Here is a 23,112-nt window from a genome sequence, read left to right as displayed (position 1 = left end):
ATGCTGCCAATGGCTCGGTCTGTATACAGTTGAATATAATATCAATGGACCAGGGTAGGAGCCACATACAGATGAGTCCTCCTTTGTCAGCAACAAGCAACTGAGGATCTTTCAAGTGTGTTGAGAAACGGATGAGAGAAGATCAGAACAAAAAAATGTCAAACAAAAAATGTAGGATGTAAAAAAAACATTGCTGTTCCAGTATTTTTTTTTTACATAGATGCCCAAGTATAACATATGGCAATGTTAGATTCTAGAGTGGTATTCATTGAAGCTTTCTTCCCAATGTATACCCTCACTGGAAGGAAGGCTTTAACATAATCTCAAAAAAGCTCTAATTGCACTTCACCTGTAATGGACAGTTACATCAAGGAAGTCAATTTATAAGCCAGGTCTAGAGACGGTCGAAGTGCCTGCAAAAAGTCTGTAGAGGCATAACTTTTCTAAAAAGTTTAATGGGTGTTAGCTTGTAAACTGATGGCATAATGCCCATCTTGGTAACTGTCCAACCTCTTGAACCCCACCAATCCTGAGCATGAAGATGCCATATTGATGTTTTAGCACGGTGTTCTCTTGACTGTTTCCCATGACTCCTAACCACCAACTATGCATGGAGCTCCAGCAACTCTATTCACTTGAGTAAATGGGCTTTCTGTAACCACTGACAAAATTTCTCATCTCCCTTTCCTGCATCACCTGGGGTAGGGGAATGAATTGGTATGCCTTTTATCTTCAGGTGCAGGAATAATTGAAAAGTGCTAGATAAGGAGAAGGACTGCCGCGCTGTAACATGCATGCGTGACTGCAATGTGGGGAATAAGATACTGTACATATGTGATTTTGCCAACAACTGAAACTCTTAAAGTATTGAATATATTGAATTAGGAATTGTTTTGCAAAACCGTGTTAATTCAGAGAAACTATAATTATATGGCTACAATAACCCATAATCAATACAGAAAAAAACAGGTTAGTCCCTTCTTTGTAACGGGATCATACATAAAAAAAAAAAAAAAAAAACGAACTTCCCTTCTAAATATAGAGAGATACAACGGCCGAGCTCTTTAGATAACATCTAACATAGCTAAAGGGCACAGCAGCTTTCAATAGCTTACATAGAAAGCAGTCAATTTATTTAGCAGATGTGAAACTATAATAATCTAATATTATGAAACATACTAAGGCAATCTATTTGCCAAGTAGAATTTTAATGCCAAATGGAAAGGCTGCTGCAGTTTCATTTCAATGACAAAGAATGGGATTGGCGGAAGGAGAGAGGCCTAAGGCACAAATGTACTCAGAGACTACATAGATATCTGCTCCATAGCCACAAGTGAAGTACTCTTATTGGATAATAAACAAAAGTAAATTACAGACATCTAGGTGTATGGGGCACCACAGGCATAAATAAGGAGAATTTCCCAATGCTTTAAAAGGACCAAAACACACACTTTAAAGAGTAACCGCTTTTTAAATTTTTCCTTCTATAAAACAATAGTACACGTGACCATAAAAAACTTTGTAATATATCTTATTAGAGAAATCTGATCCTTTCTCCTCTGGAACTGATCATTCATTCTCAAAATTCTCAATTGATAAGTAAAATCTGTCTTCTGTCATCCACTGCTAAGATAGATGACAGTGGAGAACTTGCAGCAGAATGTCTGCATCTGCCTCTAGCTCCTCCTTCATCATCCCCACTCTATAAAATCTTCTGAGAACCAACTGTCATCTCCTATCTCAGTAATGTCAACATCTGTCTTAACTTTTTACAGAGTTTACTTATGAATTGAGAATGAAAGATCAAATCCATGTGGAAAAACAGCAAGATTTCTCTAATAAGTTATATTACAACGTTTCTTATTTTCAAGTGTACTATTGATTTATGAAATAAAAATTAAAATGACGTTTACGCTGTAAACCTAGCTCTGGTCTGCAATTTTAGACCTAGCTCAAGTTTGACAAATCATTTATAAATTCCTGACCAGCTCATATAAGCAATTTGATTTTTTGAGGCTGGTGTTTATTATGACTATTATAGCTGGCTCAAAGACCGCACCCAGAGAACTGTGAATGGCTGCGACTCTCGATGGTCTCCGGTTATAAGTGGTGTGCTCCAAGGTTCAGCGCTGGGTCTGCTATTATTCAACCCATCTATTAATAATATAGAAGATGGGATTAATATTTTTGTTTCTATTTTTGAAGATGACACCAAACTAATATAGTGCAATCTATGGAAAATTATCTTGGGCAAACTCAGTTTTTGGGCATCAACTTGGCAGGTGTGGATAATGTAAGGTTAAGAGTCTTGGCACTAATAATCTGAGGGCACTATATGTTCTAGACGGGAGTAAAACTAGGAGGGTCACTTGTAGAGAAGGATCTGGGCATATGTTTAGATCACAAACTACATGAGAGCATGCAATAACAATCAGCAATTTCTAAAGCCAGCAGGATATTGTCATGTACTAAAAGAGGCATGGACTCGCGCAACAGGGATTTAATACAAAGTATTAGAGCAACCTCATCGGGAATATGTAATTCAGTTCTGGGTACCATTTTATAGAAAATATGCTCTGCACTTAGAAAACCTACAAAAGAGAGCCACAATACTGATAAGGGGCATGGAGGAGCTTATTTGTCAGGGAACTTTAAAATCGTTAAATTGATTTGGTCTTGAGAAGAGGTGACATGATTGACTTGTACAAGTACATAAAGAGCCCATACTATAAATATGGTCAAAAGTTGTTTCAAAAGAGGGTTGTCCGGAGGAAAAAAGGTTCAATCTCAATAGGAGGCAAGGCTTCTTCACCATGAGAACTATGAGCGAATAACAAGGCCGAGTGCTATCCAATGCTTAACCGGATAGAACTTGGTTTAATGTCATACAACGGGGCAGTGCACATCTGCGATTTTTTTCTCATGCCAATTCAGCATGAGAATAAAATCGCAGCACGCTTCAAGTGCATCCGATAATAGGACCATGCGCACCCATATATGTCTATGGGTGTGTGTAAAACATCAGACTGCACTCGGACATCATCCAATTGCACTCCGATTTTGCCCATCTGACCGCACCCCCACTATAACCAGGAGTGGGTCAAAAATGCAGAAGTGGTGACGCGTTTCTATTATACATTTTCTCTCATTGTTCCTCACCTGGTTTTGGCTTACAAATACTGAGGAAAAATTCTGACCAAATACTGATAGTGGGGCTGCAGCTGCCTTAATCTGTGGAACAACCTACTTCAGAGGTTGGTAACAGCGAGAACTGTTGATAGTTTCAAAAAGGGCTTAAAAGATTTTTACAAGAAAAACAAACAGATACTTCTACAGATACTCATATAGATGTAAGAAAAATGTGGATTTCTCTAGAATAAGACATCGAATAACAGATATTAAGGTATAATTTTATTCAGCTTCCTATGACCTACACGCCCATATAGACAGCTTAGGAGGGTAGATCCTACTGATAGATTCCCTTTAAAAGGTATATATATATATTTAGCAGGCACAAAAAATTAATGAATGAAATTTAGAACACACACCAGTAAATAAAATAGTAACTATAGTAAATGCTCTTTTAGTGGTGGGAAATAGATTGCATGATTTTATATTTTCTATCACTTAAATATTATTTTAAGAAAATTAATATTTTGGAGTACAGGTCACAGTGTAGACTAAGCTGGCAATTTTCTAAACATCCATTAATAAATAAACCAAACATACAGGGCATTCTGAAAGTATTTGGCCCCCTTGAACTTTTCTACCTTTTGCCACTTTTCTGGCTTCAAACATAAAGACAAGTGGGACACAATCGTGAAGTGGAACGAAATTTATTGGATATTTTAAACTTTTTTAACAAATTAAAAACTGAAAAGTGGGGCGTGCAATATTATTCAGCCCTTTTACTTTCAGTGCAGCAAACTCACTCCAGAAGTTCAGTGAGGATCTCTGAATGATCCAATGTTGTCCTAAATGACTGGTAATGATAAATAGAATCCACCTGTGTGTAATCAAGTCTCCGTATAAATGCACCTGTTCTGTGATAGTCTCAGGGTTCTGTTTCAAGTGCAGAGAGCATCAGGAAGACCAAGGAACACACCAGGCAGGTCCGAGATACTGTTGTGGTGAAGTTTAAAGCCGGATTTGGATACAAAAAGATTTCCCAAGTTTTAAACATCTCAAGGAGCACTGTGCAAGCGATCATATTGAAATGGAAGGAGTATCAGACCACTGCAAATCTACCAAGACCCGGCCATCCCTCTAAACTTTCATCTCGAACAAGGAGAAGACTGATCAGAGATGCAGCCAAAAGGCCCATGATCACTTTGGATGAACTGCAGAGATCTACAGCTGAGGTGGGAGAGTCTGTCCATAGGACAACAAACAGTCGTACACTGCACAAATCTGGCCTTTATGGAAGAGTGGAAAGAAGAAAGCCATTTCTAGAAGATACCCATAAAAAGTCTCGTTTGAAGTTTGCCACAAGCCACCTGGGAGACACACCAAACATGTTGAATAAGATGCTCTGGTCAGATGAAACCAAAATCGAACATTTTGGCCACAATGCAAAACGATATGTTTGGCGTAAAAGCAACATAGCTCATCACCCTTAAAACACCATCCCCCCTGTCAAAAATGGTGGTGGCGGCATCATGGTTTGGGCCTGATTTTCTTCAGCAGGGACAGGGAAGATGGTTAAAATTGATGGGAAGATGGCGTGAGCCAAATACAGGACCATTCTGGAAGAAAACCTGTTGGAGTCTGCAAAAGACCTGAGACTGGGACAGAGATTTATCTTCCAACAAGACAATGATACCAAACATAAAGCAAAATCTACAATGGAATGGTTCAAAAATAAACGTATCCAGGTGTTAGAATGGCCAAGTCAAAGTCCAGACCTGAATCCAATCGAGAATCTGTGGAAAGAGCTGAAAACTGCTGTTCACAAATGCTCTCCATCCAACCTCACTGAGCTCGAGCTGTTTTGCAAGGAAGAATGGGCAAGAATTTCAGCCTCTCGATGTGCAAAACTGATAGAGACATACCCCAAGCGACTTGCAGCTGTAATCGCAGCAAAAGGTGGCGCTACAAAGTATTAACTCAAGGGTGTCGAATAATATTGCACGCCCCACTTTTCAGTTTTTAATTTGTTAAAAAAGTTTAAATTATCTAATAAATTTCGTTCCACTTCACGATTGTGTCCCACTTGTTGTTGATTCTTCCCCCAAAAATTAGAATTTTATATCTTTATGTTTGAAGCCAGAAATGTGGCAAAAGGTAGAAAAGTTCAAGGGGGACAAATACTTTCATAATGCACTGTATCTTATCTTACAATTAAAATACATCTCTAAATCTAACACCCGAATTTTAGTCTCACCGCAGCTGCCACCCATTTGTCACGGATTGAAGAAAGGTTGGAATTTCCAAGTCGCCAAGCAGGCAGTAAATAAACACCCACTAGTTATAAGAGCCGTCATTCCATTGAATGGGAAGAGATGTGATTGTATGCAAACAAGAGCAATTAAAGACAAATAATAATAATGAGAAAATCCTAATTAGTGTGTTCCTACTCTTATAAGACATGGATATCGCTTGTTTGCTTCTTACAATATACATGCTGCATCAGCCACAGAACCTGTGCGAGTTGGGGAGGAATTCACCATTCAGGAACATTAACTGTTCTGCTGCCACTATTCTTCACAAGGGGAATAAAATCAAAACATATTACATATTTGGCTGTTGTCTATTGTTGCACTGATATTCAGAAATCATATCAGAACTTTAAACTTCTCAAATTACTAGTACCAATCCATACTACTGTAGACAGTAGGAACGCAGAAGTAAGTCACCCCCGTCTGCAGCCGGAACTTGACGTGACATCAGCGGATGTCAGAGCCAGCTGCAGCCGGGGGTCACATGATGCCTGTGAGAGGCCAGTGATAGCGCCGCTCACAGGTAGTAACTGCAATGCAAGGTATTTACAAAAACTCTTATGTGCTCCAGGGGAATACATTAGAGGGATAATAAAAAGTAGTGGACAACCCCTTTAAATATATATAAACAAAACAAAAAGGAGTAATAAACTGTAGAGGATAAATGGCCATTTTAGACTATTTCTGTGACTGACTTTAAAAACAACACTCCAGCGTTTTTTTTTTTTTTTCAGTGCTGGAGTGGCACTTTAAATGTAAGTCCCCTGCCCCCTGTCATATACTCACCCTCCGGCGTCTTCCCAGTTTTTCGGCACTGCTCCGCGCCATCATGAGAGTTCAACTTCTTACTGGCCGGAAGTCATAAGCTACATCACAAGCCCTCAATGCAAGTCTATGAGAGCCAGTAAGAGGCCAGAACAAAGCTCTCATAGACTTGTATTGAAAAGTGACCTCTGCGCCGCTCCATGAAACACTGGAGAAATCGGCAGGTCACTTTTCGCTGGAGACAGACGGGAGCGGCAGCGAAAACAGATGAAAACACCAGAAGTAGAGTATGAGACAGGGGGCAGGCGACTTATATGTAAAGCACCAGTCCAGTGATGAAATATAAAAAGATGCTGGAGTGGTGCTTTAAAGACTTACACACAATAAAAAAAGCAAAGTGCATGATAAGTATCTCAATACATATAACGGTTGAGCATAAATTCAGCAAAACAGTGATGAAATGTGAAATCCAAGTACCGTTTCCTGCAATCTTCTCCAACTATAAACTATATTAAAATGCCCTGTATTTTGTTTTACCATTGATGAAGCAAATCAATAATAGAGTTTGTGCTAGAAAATAAGTCATATAAAATACGTTTTCTGATCATTTGGGAAAAAAAAAACGAAGAAAGAGACTTGTAAGAGTAAAATGTCAAGCTATGAATAAAATTATGCTGGAGTGTGTGTTTATAGTCAAACCTCATAATTTAAAGTAAGTGATAACAGAGTCAAGTCATTTTAGTTCATTGAACGCTCATACAATGCTGTATTCATTCGCACTGATCACAGAGCTGAATGCGGAAATTATGTCTGTGACAAAATCACTCCTACACATTCATTAAATTCTACATTTTCCATGGGAGTGGTGGATGTACAAGTCGATGCATTAAGCAAACAAATAACAGGGTTGAAAACGCTACCTGTAGGTGTTAGAATAGAGATATTTCCAGATAATAAATATATCGCGTTACAGCAAGGAGAAAGGAAAATATGATTTAATAAACAGTTCTTTGCGGATTCTACAACACTACATCTATCATAGCCACAGTTATTAAGTTAACAAATCATTGGTGCTCCTGGTCCACAAGTGCAATGAGATTACTAATATATTCCACACTGGCAAATAAGTGAAGAGTAATGGATGGGAACATTTAACAGTGGGCCAAGTGTTCAACCGCTAGCTACAACTATTTGACAACTTCACAGCATTGGAAACTAGTTGCTTTGAGCAACTTGTCCACCAATTATATAAATGTGCCTTAAATTTGAATGGGGCTAATGTAGCATGTAGGCAATTCAGCCAGACTTAATGCACTATTCATTTTCAGTCGAACAAACTACAGGTGCATCTCACTAAATTAGAATATCATCAAATAGTTAATTTATTTCAGCTCTTCCATACAAAAAGTGAAACTCATATATTATAGAGTCATTACAAACAGAGTCATCTATTTCAAGTGTTTATTTCTGTTAATCTTGATGATTATGGCTTACAGCTAATGAAAACACAAAAGTCATTATCTCAGGAAATTAGAATACTTTATGACAACAGCTTGAAAAATGTTTTTAAAATCCAAAATGTTGGCCTAAGGAAATGTATGTTCAGTAAATGCTCTCAATACTTGGTCGTGGCTCCTTTTGCATTAATTACTGCATCAATGCGGCGTGGCATGGAGGCGATCAGCCTGTGGACCTGCTGAGGTGTTATGGAAGCCCAGGTTGCTTTGATAGCAGCCTTCAGCTCATCTGCATTGTAGGGTCTGGTGTCTCTCATCTTCCTTTTGACAATACCCCATAGATTCTCTATGGGGTTAATGTCAGGTGAGTTTTCTGGCCAATCAAGCACAGTGATACTGTTGTTTTTAAACCAGGTATTGGTACTTTTGGCAGTGTGGACAGGTGCCAAGTCCTGCTGGAAAATTACATTTCCATCTCCAAAAAGCTTGTCGGCAGAAGGAAGCATGAAGTGCTCTAAAATTTCCAGGTAGATTGCTGCGCTGACTTTGGTCTTGATAAAACACAGTGGACCTACACCAACAGATGACATGGCTCCCCAAACCATCACTGATTGTGGAAACTTCACACTAGACCTCAAGCAGCTTGGATTATGTGCCTCTCCACTCTTCCTCCAGACAGGTTCCTCTGGGAACTTGATTTCCAAATGAAAATTGGAACTCTGGGACCTTGTGGAGTGTCAATGACTGCCTTCTGGACATCTGTCAAGTCAGCAGTCTTCCCCATGATTGTGGAGCCTACTGAAACAGACTAAGGGAACTTTTTAAACGCTTAGGAAGCCTTTGCAGGTGTTTTTTGTTAATTATTTTGATTTGCTGAGATAATGACTTTTTTGTTTTCATTGGCTGTCAGCCATAATCATCAACATTAACCGAAATAAATACTTGAAATAGATCACTCGGTTTGTAATGACTCTATATAATATATGAGCTTCACTTTTTGTATTGAAGAACTGAAATAAATTTAGTGAGATGCACCTGTATTAGCTGAAAGTGTTGTAGATAAGAGGAGAACAACTGTGCCATGATCCTACCAAATGGGTGGTCAGTCCAACCAGCCCATAATTATGTCCAATAAGACTATTCTCACATGTCCAGTAGTGACCCGTTAGAACGGACTGCTGTTGGATCCGTTCTAACAGATCACTACTGGACATGTGAACATAGCCCATTAGTAGAACTCTTGGTTAGCTAATGACCACAAACTGTCTCACAGGAATGCTTCGGACCAGTCTCCTATCAACAATGGCGAATATTTGGCCATCAGTAGTACAAGGTGAGACAGAGTTGCTGTCAAAAGCGCTTTCTTAGGCAAAAGTTTTTGTCACACAATTTCTCATCGAAACAATCTGTTTTCCTTGTAGATCTCTTCACGAAACAAAAACACATGGCAAGCTCAATGATTAAGGAATACAATTTCCTCATGTATTGGCTCCAAAGCCAGTTTAAAGGAAACAACTTCTGTGCTAAAAATGGAACAATATGACAATCACACAATCTGCTGTAAACAGTTTTTCATGCAATGGATGATTTTTTTTGCTTTTTAATGTAGAGCAGATAGCACAAAGTTAATGGCTTGATAATCCCCTATATTAGGTGGATAAATTCCAGCAGGCTGAAGTAGAAAATAAAAAAAAGATTTTTGCTACTCACAGCCTTCATTGAGGGACACAGGAAAACATGGGTGAAGGCTGACATTAAGAACACACCCAAGAAAAAAAATCTCTTTCCCAGCGGGCTACCCCCAGCCTATGCACACCAAACCACTCAGAGAGAAAGAATGAAGAGAATTAAAACAACAGCCACTCGGAGAAGAATGATGCAAACACACACGCAATGGGGTGCCGTATCTCCCACTGAAGGCTATGAGAAAGATTTTAGGGTTAGTACCAAAAATCCTCTTTTCTCAGGTGCTTCAATGGAGGACACTGGATATCATGCTACATCGCCATCAGTCCCAGGTGTAGGAAACCTAATAACTGCTACAAAAGTACAAATAGCAATTTCTCAGGTTAGCAACTTGAGCAACTATTGCTTGCAGTGTCTTTCTGCCAAGACTTGCAGCTGCCGATACAAAGGTAGAAACTCTGTAAAACTTCAAAAGGTATGGACTAATGACCAAGTAATAGTCTTATAGTTTGTACAACAGACACCTAATGGTATAAAGCCCAGGAGTCTCCCACACCCCAGGTGGAGTGAGTCATGAACCTAAATGGGGGGGGGGCTCTGGTTTTAGTCCAATTTGCTTCTAGAATGGTAGACCGAGCAATGGTAGTCAAACCATTGACAAACCGCTGTCAGGGCCTTCTGGGATGACAAACAAGGAATCGGCTTGTCTGAACGGGGCAGTGACCATCCAGTAAAAAAAAATACAGCTCTGACCATGTTCAGCTTGTGTAAAGATCTCTCAGTGGGATGATAGGCAGGAAGGACAATTTCCTCCCTAAGGTGAAAGGCATAGAGAAAAGAGTATATAGGGAGCAAAATCACCTTGTCCAAATGAAGGAGACTCACCTGATCGAAGTGACTGCTATCTGACACATCACCTTACAGGAAAGCAGGAAAGGAGAGATATCCCTGATCGGCTTAAAAAGGCACCCAAAACCAGCCTGAGGACCCAAAAATCCAGGAAGAGGCGAAACGCCAGAGTCTTGACTTGAGGTTTGAAAGCTAGTTCCCTCTGGAAAAGGATAGTCAAGGCAGAAACTTTGAGAGGAACTGAGAGCAAATCCAGACTCAAGAATAAACCACAAGAATGAGAGAAAAAATGGAAGGGAGAAAGACATAGGATTCGTCATTGGATTTGCACTAACTTTTCCTTCCAAGTGGATTACACAATTAGCAGGGAGACAATAAAATATAGGATACAAAAAAGGTACTCACATGGTGATTCTTTTTAGATATAAAAATGAATAGTAGACAAATTGCTAGGGCTCACCTTGCTCAGTTTTATATGAATAGGCACAACAGTATGTAACATATGGAGTGCTGCCAGAGGTCTTAACCTGTAAGCTAGTTGGCTGAAATGCGGCAATGGATAGTAGGAATAAAGGAGGATGCTTCAAGTGAAGAAACCGATGGCTTCAGCTTAGTTTTAGCTGCTTGGTAATTTGCAAGGGAATCCTGACCTTAAACATCTTTGTACTCTGCTGATGGGATGTTGTAAAACTGAGAATTTGACAAAGCAGATCTGGATGGAATGGAAGGCCCATGTGAGGAGGTTAGCCACTTCCACTCACCAAGAACTTCTGGGACAGTCTGGAGCAACAAAGATGATGGGAACCCCTTCCGCCTTGATCTTCATTAGCAGTTTTGATAGCAGGGGTAGAAGAGGAGACAAGTAAAGGATAGAGAATTAGGAAGTCCCCAGCTCAGTAGTCTACTCCAGGTTTGTGGGCCATAGAGATTGTCAGAATTCCTAGTTCTGCCCAACCCAGAATCCATAAGACATCTGCTATAGCCGGCCAGCTTCGAGTTCCATCCCAATGGTTGCTGTATGCCATTGTATGTGGCATGGTCGAGGATCCAAATGAACAGCCAAGATAACTAGTGCTGCTAGTGAAGAAGAGACAGGCTGATGGGTAGAGTATCGTGCTTCCAATTGCCCTGGATGATGAACTGTCAGAAATCCGCCACCTCCAGACAAGGAGGCTGGCGTCCATCATTAGAATCTACCAATGAATGGGAAGAAAGATATGGCCCTTGTGAATCAAGTTCGAAGACAGAAACAGACACGAAAAAGTAAAAGTACCAGGCAATCCATGGAAAAGACTGACTTGCCCCAATGAGACATTAGGGCGACCTGCAAAACGGCCTGGAGTGGAATTGAACAAAAAAAATTGCCTCAATGGCAGCCGTTATCTTTCCCAAGATGCTCATACAGTAGATGAGGGAGTAGAGGAAGGGGTAAAGTGAGGCCATCTCGGGGCACGTATGCAGTCCTCTTTTCTTTTTGGAGAATAAGAGAACATCGCCAGGAAAACAAGATGGTGAGTTGGAATCAGAGAAGATTTTGGTCTCTTGATCTACCCCAAGCAAGACAGGGTGTCCAATGTAATCTGTACACTTTATAGGTTCTCTGAGTGGGAAGAAGCCTTGATAAAAAAAAAAAATACAGCCCAGGTAAGGAACAACCACAAACCACCTGATACAAAGAAGAGCCATGGCTATGAAGAGAAAAGAGCCACAAATATGAAACTGATGGACCGTAAAGCTGAGAAACTTCTGATGGGGATGTGGAAATAGGTGTCCTGGAAGTACATTGATGACAGAAATTCCCTGGGTAATATGGAGGCTTTCACAGAGTGAAGAAACTCCATCCTGGCGCGGCGCAGTCAGACCCTCTTGTGTAGCAATCTTGGGTCCAGAATGGGTCGTGGACCAGACAGAGCAATCCTTCTTGGGTATGACAAAAAAAGGTTTGTGCAAAATCCCCTGAAATACTCCCCAAGGAGGGATTGGTGCAATGATGTCTGAACAAAGTAGAAAAGATGAGATGGCCTGAAAAAAAAAAAAGAGAAGCTAAGGCCGCCCACCCGGAGAGTCCCTGGGTGAGGCATCCCATTGTGCAGAGGAAAACCTGTTGCCTCTAGACCCAGAGGATTTTTCAGACAGACCTCATGGCTGCCAGGATAGGACCAGCTTGAAGGATTACCTCCTTTTATTCTTTCAGAGCGAACATCCGCTCTGATGGAATATTAATGAGCTACTGCTGATCAGAGGTCCGGCAATACAACACTGTCACATGACCTACCAGGAATAGAGGCGCTGGAAGCGCTGGAATGGCACCGCAGCAGAAATAAATATCAATTATTTTTTATTTTAAATTGGGCCCTAAAGAGGTTAAGCAGGGGATGTATCTACCGCATTTCCCTGATCCACCCAGTCAGTGATTCCATCACAGAAGGAAGTTAAATTGGTTTGGCATGACTTGTTTTCTACAAGCCCATGCTGGCTCTGGGTAATTACTGTATTTTTATCCAAGTACTTACATACATGCTGTTTAATAATTTGTAGTGATGAGTAGAGATGAGCGGTGTTCGACTAGAACTGTTCGCCAATCTCAAATTCGAGCTGTTTTGGGCGGTGTTCGAGTTGTTCGACGAACCCGAACGATTTGCAAAAAATTCGGCTGTTCGAGGTTATGTTCGATAACTGTTCGTGCACCAAAAGCGTGTCCTGCATGTCTGGTGCTATTTAGAGCACCAATCATGCAGGGATTGTCTGCCACTCACTGTAATGCCACAGCCATGGTGGTTGTGGCATTACAGTGATTGCCCAAATCGATGGGAACAGTGCCAACAGTGAAACATGAAAAGCCGGCAATTCAGCAGCGGCATACACCGGTACCCGACAATTTAGAACCGAAAGAATAGAGCTTCACACATAGATTAGATAGATATAAACATGTCAGCCACATATATACGAAGTACAGTGAAAGTGCTGCTTACTGTACTTGTCATTTAGCGTAAAGGATTTATCAAAAAAAATAATAGTGTTTTCATGCACCGTCTCTTTAAAAAAGCCGGCCGGCAATTCAGCAGCGGTACCCGACAATTTAGAATAGAAGGAATAGAGAATCACACATAGAAACATGTCAGTCACATATATATGAAGTACAGTGACAGTGTTGATTACTGTACTTGTCATTTAGTGTAAAGGATTTATCAAAAAAAATAATAGTGTTTTCATGCACCGTCTCTTTAAAAAAGCCGGCCGGCAATTCAGCATCTGTACCCAGCAATTTAGAATAGAAGGAATAGAGAATCACACATACATTAGATAGATAGAAACATGTCAGTCACATATATATGAAGTACAGTGACAGTGTTGCTTACTGTACTTGTCATTTAGTGTAAAGGATTTATTAAAAAAAATAATAGTGTTTTCATGCACCGTCTCTTTAAGAAAGCCGGCCGGCAATTCAGCATCTGTACCCGACAATTTATAACAGACAGAATAGAGCTTCACACATAGATTAGATAGATAGAAACATGTCAGTCACATATATATGAAGTACAGTGACAGTGTTGGTTACTGTACTTGTCATTTAGTATTAAAATAAAGGATTTATTATTAAAAAAATTGGCGTGGGGTTCCCCTTAATTTTAGGCTCTAGCGGAGGTTAAGCAGACAGCTGGGGCAGATGTTTGAAGCCTGGGAAGGGGGTAATACCCACGGAGCTTCCCAGGCTACTAATATCAGCCCCCAGCTGAATACATAGCCTTTACTAGCTATTAAAATGGGGGACCCCCCAAAAAAAATGACGTGGGGTCCCCCCTAATTTAATAGCTAGCAAAGGCTAGGCAGACAGCTGGGGGCTGATATTAATAGCCCAGGAAGGGAGCCATGAATATTGGCCCCCTCCCAGGCTAGAAACACCAGCCGTCAGCCGCCCCAGAAATGGCGCATTCATAGGATGCGCCAATTCTGGCACTTAGCCTCGCTCTTCCACGCTGCCCTGGTGCGGTGGCAGGGGGTAATAGGGCTGGGGTTGATGTCAGCTTATAATGCCAGCTGACATCAAGCCCAGGTTAGTAATGGAGAGGCGTCTATAAGACACCCCCATTACTAACCCCATAGTCAAAGTTAAAAAAAACACAAACACCCAGAATAAAGTCCTTTAATTGAAATAAAGACACAATTCTTTATTGTTCTAAATTAAACCATACTTACCATCACGCCCATTCCAGCTGAAGCCAACGATCTCCTGTAATAAAAATAAAATAATAAAGCAACCTCATCCTTACCTTTCCATGGTTCCCACGACAGCTTCAGCTCTGCTACATCGAGATGACAGGCTGGACCGCAGCAGAACGCCGCCATCCAGCCTGTCATCCCGCAGACACTGAGAAGCGCAGGCATACTTCCACTCCTCAGTGTCTGGCTGTGACGGCATAAAGATGAGACGAGTTCATGTCCAATGAACTCGGCGCACCTCATGCACGTCACTTACAGCGTGGGAGAATTCTCACGCTGAAGCGCTGAGTGCAGGAGAATTTTCCCACGCTGTCAGTGAGGTGCATGAGGTGAGCTGAGTTCATTGGACATGAGCTCACCTCATGCACGTCACTGACAGCGTGGGACAATTCTCCTGCACTCAGCACTTCAGCGTGAGAATTTTCCCACGCTGTCAGTGACGTGCATGAGGTGAGCCGAGTTCATTGGACATGAACTCGGCTCATCTGGATGCCGTCACAGCGAGACACTGAGGAGCGCAAGCATGCCTGCTCTTCTCAGTGTCTGCGGCATGACAGGCTGGATGGCAGCGTTCTGCTGCGGTCCAGCCTGTCATCTCGATGTAGCAGAGCTGAAGCTGTCGTGGGAACCATGGAAAGGTAAGGATGAGGTTGGTTTATTATTTTTCTTTTATTGCAGGAGATCGTTGGCTTCAGCTGGAATGGGCGTGATGGTAAGTATAGTTTAATTTAGAACAATAAAGAATTGTGTGTTTATTTCAATTAAAGGACTTTATTCTGGGTGTTGTGTTTTTTTTAAATACTTTACTAGAAATTCATGGCGGTCATGTCTAATACTGGCGTGACCCCATGAATTTTGGGCTTGGGGCCAGCTGATAATACCAAGCTGGCCCTAACCCCTTTATTACCCAGTGAGCCACCGCACCAGGGCCCTGGATGAGTTGGGTACAGCGCCAGAAGATGGCGCTTCTATGAACGCGCCATTTTCCGGGGTGGCTGCGGACTGCAATTTGCAGCGGGGGGGGCCCAGAAAGCTTGGGCCTCCCTGCGCTGCAGATTCCAGCCCCCAGCTGCCTAGTTGTACCTGGCTGGACACAAAAATAGGGCGAAGCCCCACGTATTTTTTTTTTAATTATTTCATGAAATTCATGAAATAATTAAGAAAAAAAAGGCCTTCCCTATATTGTTGTGTCCGGCCAGGTACAAATAGTCAGCTGGTGGTTGGGGGCAGCCCGTTCCTGCCTGCTGTACCTGGCTGGACACAAATATAGTGCGAAGCCCCACTTCAATTTTTTTAAATTATTTCAGGAAATTCATGAAATAATTAAAAAAAAATTGACGTGGGGCTTCGCACTATATTTGTGTCCAGTCAGGTGCAGCAGGCAGGAACGGGCTGCCCCCAACCACCAGCTGCCTATTTGTACCTGGCCGGACACAACAATATAGGGAAGCCCTTTTTTTCTTAATTATTTCATGAAATAATTTAAAGAAAATTGACGTGGGGCTTCGCCCTGTTTTTGTGTCCAGCCAGGTACAACTATGCAGCTGGGGGCTGGAATCCGCAGCGCAGGGAGGCCCAAGCTTTCTGGGCCACCCCCGCTGCAAATTGCAGTCCGCAGCCACCCCGGAAAATGGCGCGTTCATAGAAGCGCTATCTTCTGGCGCTGTACCCAACTCATCCAGGGCCCTGATGCGGTGGCTCACTGGGTAATAAAGGGGTTAGGGCCAGCTTGGCATTATCAGCTGGCCCTAAGCCCAAAATTCATGGGGACACGCCAATATTAGACATGACCACCATGAATTTCTAGTAAAGTATTTAAAAAAAACACAACACCCAGAAAAAAGTCCTTTAATTGAAATAAACACACAATTCTTTATTGTTCTAAATTAAACCATACTTACCATCACACCCATTCCAGCTGAAGCCAACGATCTCCTGAAATAAAAGAAAAATAATAAAGCAACATCATCCTTACCTTTCCGTGGTTCCCATGACAGCTTCAGCTCTGCTACATCGAGATGACAGGCTGGACCGCAGCAGAACGCTGCCATCCAGCCTGTCATCCCGCAGACACTGAGAAGCGCAGGCTTGCTTGCGCTCCACAGTGTCTCTCTGTGAGGGCATCCAGATGAGCCGAGTTAATGTCCAATGAACTCGGCTCACCTCATGCACGTCACTGACAGCGTGGGAAAATTCTCCTGCACTCAGCGCTTCAGCGTGGGAGAATTCTCACGCTGAAGCGCTGAGTGCAGGAGAATTCTCCCACGCTGTCAGTGACGTGCAGGAGGTGAGCTGAGTTCATTGGACATGAGCTCACCTTATGCACGTCACTGACAGCGTGGGAAAATTCTCCTGCACTCAGCGCTTCAGCGTGGGAGAATTCTCACGCTGAAGCGCTGAGTGCAGGAGAATTCTCCCACGCTGTCAGTGACGTGCAGGAGGTGAGCTGAGTTCATTGGACATGAGCTCACCTTATGCACGTCACTGACAGCGTGGGAGAATTCTCCTGCACTCAGCGCTTCAGCGTGAGAATTTTCCCACGCTGTCAGTGACGTGCATGAGGTGCGCCGAGTTCATTGGACATGAACTCGTCTCATCTTTATGCCGTCACAGCCAGACACTGCAGAGCGCAAGCAAGCCTGCGCTTCTCAGTGTCTGCGGGATGACAGGCTGGATGGCGGCGTTCTGCTGCGGTCCAGCCTGTCATCTCGATGTAGCAGAGCTGAAGCGGTCGTGGGAACCATGGAAAGGTAAGGATGATGTTGCTTTATTATTTTTCTTTTATTGCAGGAGATCGTTGGCTTCAGCTGGAATGGGCGTGATGGTAAGTATGGTTTAATTTAGAACAATAAAGGATTGTGTCTTTATTTCAATTAAAGGACTTTATTCTGGGTGTTTGTGTTTTCTTTTAACTTTGACTATGGGGTTAGTAATGGGGGTGTCTTATAGACGCCTCTCCATTACTAACCTGGGCTTGATGTCAGCTGGCATTATAAGCTGACATCAACCCCAGCCCTATTACCCCCTGCCACCGCACCAGGGCAGCGTGGAAGAGCGAGGCTAAGTGCCAGAATTGGCGCATCCTATGAATGCGCCATTTCTGGGGCGGCTGACGGCTGGTGTTTCTAGCCTGGGAGGGGGCCAATATTCATGGCACCCTTCCTGGGCTATTAATATCAGCCCCCAGCTGTCTGCCTAGCCTTTGCTAGCTATTAAATTAAGGGGGACCCCACGTCATTTTTTTGGGGAGGTCCCCCATTTTAATAGCTAGTAAAGGCTATGTATTCAGCTGGGGGCTCATATTAGTAGCCTGGGAAGCTCCGTGGGTATTACCCCCTTCCCAGGCTTCAAACATCTGCCCCAGCCGTCTGCTTAACCTCCGCTAGAGACTAAAATTAAGGAGAACCCCACGCCAATTTTTTTTAATAATAAATCCTTTACTTTAATACTAAATGACAAGTACAGTAACCAACACTATCACTGTACTTCATATATATGTGACTGACATGTTTCTATCTATCTAATCTATGTGTGAAGCTCTATTCTGTCTGTTATAAATTGTCGGGTACAGATGCTGAATTGCCGGCCGGCTTTTTTAAAGAGACGGTGCATGAAAACACTATTACTTTTTTTAATAAATCCTTTACACTAAATGACAAGTACAGTAAGCAACATTGTCACTGTACTTCATATATATGTGACTGACATGTTTCTATCTATCTAATCTATGTGTGAAGCTCTATTCTGTCTGTTATAAATTGTCGGATACCGCTGCTGAATTGCCGGCCGGCTTTTTTAAAGAGACAGTGCATGAAAACACTATTATATTTTTTAATAAATCCTTTACACTAAATGACAAGTACAGTAAGCAACACTGTCACTGTACTTCATATATATGTGACTGACATGTTTCTATCTATCTAATCTATGTGTGAGGCTCTATTCCTTTTTGTCTAAATTGTCGGGTACCGGTGTATGCCGCTGCTGAATTGCCGGCCGGCTTTTTTAAAGAAAGCGTCTTCTGAGCAGTTTGTCAGCTTTTGGACACCTTTGAAGGTGTTTTCTATGTGTTTCTATGTGTTTTTGTTTGCCTGCCATTGGTTTTAACGGTGTTCTAAGGTGTTCGACGAACCGAACCGAACCCGAACACTACGGGGGTGGCTCAACACTAGTGATGAGCGAGTATGTTTTGTTAACCCTTTCGCCGAGTATACTCGGGCGAGCACCGAGTATTTACAGCGTGCTCGGTGATATGTTTGAATCACTCCCGTGTGCATGATTTGCGACTGACAGCTTTAATACATGTGAGGAATGTGTAATAAGCAGACATTCCTCACATGTATTAAATTATATGGCACTATGTACTTACAATTTCTCATTTTGCCTTTCTACACAGTTAATTCTTCTCTTTTCCATTAAAGTCTATGACATCACGTGATTAAAAACAGACTAGCTGAATCCTTCTAAGCTCTATGTAGAAACAGGAGTTACATTTTCCCTGTAGGACTCCTCAGTCACTGCAAAAGTCAATGGCAGGGGAGGAGGGAACAGCTGGGTCAGAAGTTCAAGAGATGAATGATTTCTGCAGGGACAAGAAACTTCCTTTTTCTACATAGAGCAGAGAAAAGAGAATAATTAACTTGGTAGAAACGCAAGATGAGCAATTCTAAGTACACAGTGTTATATCATATGATGACTGCAATATATTAAGAGGATAAAAATTTTAATGGGAGTGCTTCTTTAACCCCTTTACGACCTTGGACGTATAGGTACGTCCAAGGTTGCCTCCCCCTGTTTCATTCGGGCTCCGGCAATGAGTCCACATCTTTTCCGGCACGACAGCTGATCTGATCAGCTGTCATGTGCCCCTAACTGCCGCGGGTGGAATCGCGATCCATCCGCGGCTGTTAACATGTTAAATGCCCCTGTCAAACTCAGACAGCGGCATTTAACATGGCTGCGCCGGAAGCGCGTCATAAGACCCGCCCATCGGCGCGCCTGTCACATGATCACGAGTCGCTGATGGGTTGGCATGACAACCTGGTGTCTGAAGGAGTTGTCACAGCCGATCTGCTATGAAGGCCGCCCAGCGGTCGGCGCTCGTAGCAGATGAGCACTTTTGTTACACATAGCAGGGCAGCATCCCTGGTATGTGTAACACAGGCGATCAGATGATCGCAGCTTCTAGACTGCCATGGACTATAGAAGCCAGTGAAAAGTGAAAAAAAATGTTTTTAAAAATATTAAAATTCAAATCACCCCCCCCCCTTTTGCCCCATTCAAAATAAAAAAAATCAAAAATACGCAAAAAGAATTAATTCGGTCGGTAAACGGCGTAACGAGAAAAAAATCTAAACGCCAGAATTATGTTTTTTTAGTCACGGCAATATTGCAATAAAATGCAAAAAAGGGCGACCAAAACATTGCATCTACACCAAAATTGTACGAGGCTTGGAAAATGGCACCATCTTTTTTTATAAACTTTGAGTTATTTTTCACCACTTAAATAAAAAAGAACCTATACGTTTTTGGTGTCTGCAAACTCTGGAGAATCCTAATGACTGGTCAGTTTTAGCATTTAGTGAAATGGTAAAAAAAAAACTATTGTGGAATTGCACTTTTTTGCAATTTCACTGCACTTGGATTTTTTTTTCCGTTTTCCAGTACACGATATGGTAAAACCAATGGTGTCGTTCAAAATACAACTGGTACCGCAAAAAACAAGCCCTCACATGGCCATATTGATGAAAAAATAAAAAAGTTATGGCTCTGGGAAGAAGAGGAGCAAAAAACTGAAGCGCCAAAACTGAAAAACCCAAGGTGGTAAAGGGGTTAATCAGCTGTGAACAGCACTTGTATGTGCTTCTATTTCAGTACATAAGCAGTAAACGCTACATATTGTGTAGTAGCTTAACTTAGACCATACTACATATTAGTGGTTAAAGATTTCTTGGATTGCTCAACCTCATATCTTCAGATACAGAAGCTGGGTAAAGTGTTAGGGATAGCTTATCTGCCCTTCTTGGCTTATAAATTATTGCAGTAAGTGAGCTAAGAGCATCCTTGAAAAGGTATTCAGCACTGGACATAAAAGGTCGACATTATAAGATAAACTCTTTCTTGATAAAATACGGCAATGTTGCAACCATGAGTTATTACAGCATTTTATTGGTGTTTTCTATTAGGGCTCCTTTTATTTTCTTAAATCGAGAACAACAACGCTGTGTTGGGTGCAATATGGAAACTAAGAATATGAAATCAATAAAAGTCAAACACAAAAGAATCAACAGACTTCTTCCATAATATATAGATCTAATAAGGGTCAGCAGTTCTAATATTGAAAATTGGAAAATACAGTGGGAACAAAATGAATAGACAGAAATTAGCAGCATCCCCAACCCTAAAATCCTATATTAAAGACTTGGTAATAATAAGAACATTTATTTACATTTTACCCAGATGGCTGCTAAAATACTGATTGTGCCACAGCATGGCTACTAGCAAGTATGCCAATTATGTGTGTGTGTTTGGCCCTAATGCTGACATACATAGTCACACAACGCACAATTATTTATCAGAACTTTATTTAAAGCATACATGAAATGATGAGATGCCAGGAACTGCCCCCTAAAAGGCAACTGGTATTTGTAAAATAAGGGAGCGAAAAAAGGTAATCAGTTCACCTTCCAGGGAGGACAATTCAGTGTGAAAACCACTTGCATCCACATAGGAACCCCGGCAGATCTTGTTGGATTAGGGTGTGGTGCAATGAGTGTAGAAACACACCAGGCTGATATCCAGGTCAAAAATGGAAGACGGGTCCATGAGGACTGGGCTCAAGCACCCATATGAAAATGGGTCCTCATGGACCCTTCTTCCATTACGATTTGTAAAATAGCCCCCAGTACATAACTCGAAGCCATATATATGTGCTAATTCACATACAGACCTTAGTATACAATATCTGCCAGCAGCTTCTATAGTTACAATTTTACAATTACAATAAAATTGGCAATGGTCATAGTATAAGGATATCTGGCTTGGAGGAATTAAGTCCTGAAGTAGGATAAAATATACTATCTTGCCAACTGATAACACAAGGATGATGCACAAGGGGTATTACATGGAAATGTTACCTACTATACAGCATATATGTTTATTTACAGTGGTGGCCAAAAGTATTGGCACCCCTGCAATTCTGTCAGATAATACTCAGTTTCTTCCTGAAAATGATTGCAATCACAAATTCTTTGGCATTATTATCTTCATTTAATTTGTATTCAATGAAAAAACACAAAAGAGAATGAAGCAAAAATAAAATCATTGATCATTTCACACAAAACTCCAAAAATGGGCCAGACAAAAGTATTGGCACCCTCAGCCTAATACTTGGTTGCACAACCTTTAGCCAAAATAACTGCGAACAACCGCTTCCGGTAACCATCAATGAGTTTCTTACAATGCTCTGCTGGAATTGTAGACCATTCTTCTTTGGCAAACTGCTCCAGGTCCCTGATATTTGAAGGGTGCCTTCTCCAAACTGCCATTTTGAGATCTCTCCACAGGTGTTCTATGGGATTCAGGTCTGGACTCATTGCTGGCCACCTTAGAAGTCTCCAGTGCTTTCTCTCAAACCTTTTTATAGTGCTTTTGGAAGTGTGTTTTGGGTCATTGTCCTGCTGGAAGACCCATGACCTCTGAGGGAGACCCAGCTTTCTCACACTGGGCCCTACATTATGCTGCAAAATTTGTTGGTAGTCTTCAGACTTTATAATGCCATGCACACGGTCAAGCAGTCCAGTACCAGAGGCAACAAAGCAACCCCAAAACATCAGGGAACCTCCGCCATGTTTGATTGTAGGGACCATGTTCTTTTCTTTGAATGCCTCTTTTTTTTTCCTGTACACTCTATGTTGATGCTTTTTCCCAAAAAGCTCTACTTTTGTCTCATCTGACCAGCGAAAATTCTTCCAAAACGTTTTAGGCTTTCTCAGGTAGGTTTTGGCAAACTCCAGCCTGGCTTTTTTTATGTCTCGGGGTAAGAAGTGGGGTCTTCCTGGGTATCCTACCATACAGTCCCTTTTCATTCAGACGCCGACGGATAGTACAGGTTGACACTGTTGTACCCTTGGACTGCAGGGCAGCTTGAACTTGTTTGGATGTTAGTCGAGGTTCTTTATCCACCATCCGCACAATCTTGCATTGAAATCTCTCGTCAATTTTCTTTTCCGTCCACATCTAGGGAGGTTAGCCACAGTGCCATGGGCTTTAACTTCTTGATGACACTGCGCACGGAAGACACAGGAACATTCAGGTCTTTGGAGATGGACTTGTAGCCTTGAGATTGCTTATGCTTCCTCACAATTTGGTTTCCCAAGTCCTCAGACAGTTCTTTGGTCTTCTTTCTTTTCTCCATGCTCAATGTGGTACACACAAGGACACAGGACAGAGGTTGAGTCAACTTTAATCCATGTTAACTGGCTGCAAGTGTGATTTAGTTATTGCCAACACCTGTTAGGTGCCACAGGTAAGTTACAGGTGCTGTTAATTACACAAATTAGAGAAGCATCACAGGATTTTTCAAACAGTGCCAATAGTTTTGTCCACCCCCTTTTTTTAGGTTTGGTGTGGAATTGTATCCAATTTGGCTTTAGGACAATTCTTTTTGTGTTTTTTCATTGAAGACAAATTAAATG

The 23,112-nt window shown here is 41.8% G+C and overlaps 1 protein-coding gene across 4 annotated transcripts in view; it reads right to left on the bottom strand.

Annotated features, from left to right (window-relative positions):
* MSI2 (musashi RNA binding protein 2) overlaps window positions 1-23,112 on the bottom strand; it is an 810,011-nt gene that overhangs the window by 33,711 nt on the left and 753,188 nt on the right. The gene's annotated exons all lie outside the window — the stretch shown is intronic.

The sequence above is a fragment of the Phyllobates terribilis genome, unplaced genomic scaffold (genome assembly GCF_046119375.1).
Source record: "Phyllobates terribilis strain yellow unplaced genomic scaffold, ASM4611937v1 Scaffold_2__4_contigs__length_985480577, whole genome shotgun sequence".
NCBI classification, from domain to species: Eukaryota; Metazoa; Chordata; class Amphibia; order Anura; family Dendrobatidae; genus Phyllobates; species Phyllobates terribilis.
Note: the sequence above shows the minus strand (reverse complement) of the source record. Positions and strands in the feature narration are given on the sequence as shown.